Source organism: Sphaeroforma arctica (assembly GCF_001186125.1).
Source record: "Sphaeroforma arctica JP610 unplaced genomic scaffold supercont1.96, whole genome shotgun sequence".
In the NCBI taxonomy this organism is placed as follows: domain Eukaryota; class Ichthyosporea; order Ichthyophonida; genus Sphaeroforma; species Sphaeroforma arctica.
The window spans coordinates 1-2716 of NW_014040462.1; positions in this window are offsets into that span (position 1 = coordinate 1).

Here is a 2716-nt window from a genome sequence, read left to right on the forward strand (position 1 = left end):
CGTGTGTGTGTGTGTATCTATTTTTCTTTATATATATATATTATTATCATTATTATATTGTTTATTATTATTATATACATTTACATATACTATTATATATAGATATATAAGATCATTACCATGGGCACGGCCTTGACATAGAGGACTCACCCCGGTGTTTCTCCAGCTTAGACACCATCAAAGCTTGATATGTATTCATATTTATTTATTCAAAAATGCATGGTACATTCATATATATCATCTGATACTTGCGTTGTAGACATAAATGACCCACGCACATACAACGACGCTAAGCATGCGTTTTTGAAGGTGGCCTCTGCATATATATAATAGGCTGGAATATAGTTCGACCGATTATTTAGTGCAGATGGTGTCAACGCGCATCCAACTAATATATGATTATATGTACAGATAATTTAACCACAAGTACTACAATCATCTGCGCTCACACTTATCCGAACGTAGACTGCTGATATAGTTGTAAAAACTTTTGGTCTACGCTGAGCGGCAGAGGTGTAGCTGAAATATGCGTTTATTTACAAATACACACATGTTGACTACCATGGACTGCTACAGCGCGCACACGTCAGACAGGTCATGATGGAGAGTTCTCAACCTCTCGACGAGGGATACCAATAAAGACAATTTTAAACTCGCAGCCCGTCTAAATAAGTAAATATTGGCTGTGGGCCTATGGCTCGCACCCCTGCTACTCTAGAGAGAGCGTGCGATTATGCGACATTCATAAAATTATTTTCTGCTACTTTTAAAAAATATAAAAAATAACAGCCAACATATTACTACAATCTACAATTCTAGACCTAATCTGGACTCTGGACTATCATTCCATTCCGCTTAGTCAGCCCGGTCAGATACAGGGCAGTGTCGGTCCTTGGGCTTGGGTGCTTGGCCTTGACATTAGGTCTGGATGCATCTCATAAGGACATTATGCAACATATGTAGTCTGATGTCTAGTGATTTGAGCCCCCGCCAGTGACCAGGGCCCCACCTCTTGAATTTTGGTATTCACAACAGGTGCATTTGTGACTTTCAACTTCTTACTTTAGGTGTACTTGATAAATTTATGGGCTCTTATTGTCACTTGTGGAGTTGTGGAGAGTAATTTTGTTACTGAACTTTGAAGTCTGAGATTCTGAATCCTGCGACATAATGTGATTTTGAATACTTTTTAAAAACGTAAAATTTTGATTTTACATATATATTCACAACTTGAAAACTCGTGCAGACTGTCTGAATGTATTTATGTAAATATTTATGTATTTATTTATGTAAATATGTCACGAGTCGCGAGTCGCGACCCTCTGGAAATCATCCAGCAGGTTTTCCGTTTTTGTGCGAAGTCTTCCCGGGGTGGGAAAAGAATTTCAATTCGAAATCCCCCAGGACAGACTGACTTCCAGAGGGTTGTGTGACTCTGGACTCGTCATTTGCGTGTGTGTGTCACTCGTGCGTGTGTGTGAAATTATGATAATGATTGTATGTCTGACAATATCTCAATCTCAAGTGGCCGTAGGGCGTAGGGCGTACATAGGCCATAGGGCCGTGGGCTACTACTAGGCTGTGGATGGACTCACTGACCCACTCAGAGTCAGGTGTCGACTGTGGAGCTGAGAGCCTGAGACTCAGCGACTGGTGACTGGAGTGCGGGCTGTGGAGTGAAATATAAAAATATTTCATTGTTTCATCGGGGTGTCCACTGTCCTGGCAATGTCCCCACTGATATTTTAGTAGTCATTAACTCGTTACTCATTGCTCATCGAACTCGACAAATAGCGGCGGCTCTACACTCCTGCTGGTCGACGGACAATGGCATTGGCCGTTTTTCGGTTTCTTGGCGTCCAATCTATCGTGTCCGAATTTGGTCATCGAGAATTTCGAAATATTTTGTTTTCTACCACACAACATAGCAAAATCCGTGATTATCACTGACACTGTATTATCTGTTTGTATCAGATTTTAGATTTTATTCTTCTCTCTAATCGAGTTTTTTTTGGAGAAGGTTATGAATAGTATGTAAATCTTTATCTTATATTGTAGCAAAAAGAGTTCACTTATACGTAATATATAATATATTATACTTTTGAAAAGACCAGTAGACTATATGTATAACTTGAGGCACGGTGTAGTACAGTAGAAGTATAACACGAGCTAGTGTCAGAGTGACACGACGAATAAACAGAACTGACTCAGCTCTAAAGTTGGATAGTGGATACTTACGGGTCCCCATAACACACACCTATCACAGCATGCCAAAACAAGCTAAAAATGTGTTCGACGCTGAAGCAAAAAAACAGGACTATCTAGCGCTTTTGCTGCCCAGAGACGTCTTTTACAAAAACATGTTTGTAGTGTCCTTTGTAACCATGGTATGTTGATATCTATAATATATACTTGCAAAATTGAATATTTCTGTAACAAAAGATTCCGTCTACTATTAGTATCACAGCTGTGACTATGTGTGAACATACTTAGATTCTTATGGATTACGAGATCATATTACAAAGAGTCAAGGGAATCCGAAACCATATACACAGATATACAGAACTAGAATCTGGTTGCTTCTGTCATCGCTCATTGCCTTACATCATTGTCAATTGGCGTCCAATATATATATATAAAGAATATATATATATATATATATATATATGTGTGTGTGTGTGTGTTGTGTGTGTAGTAATGCATATATATATATAAG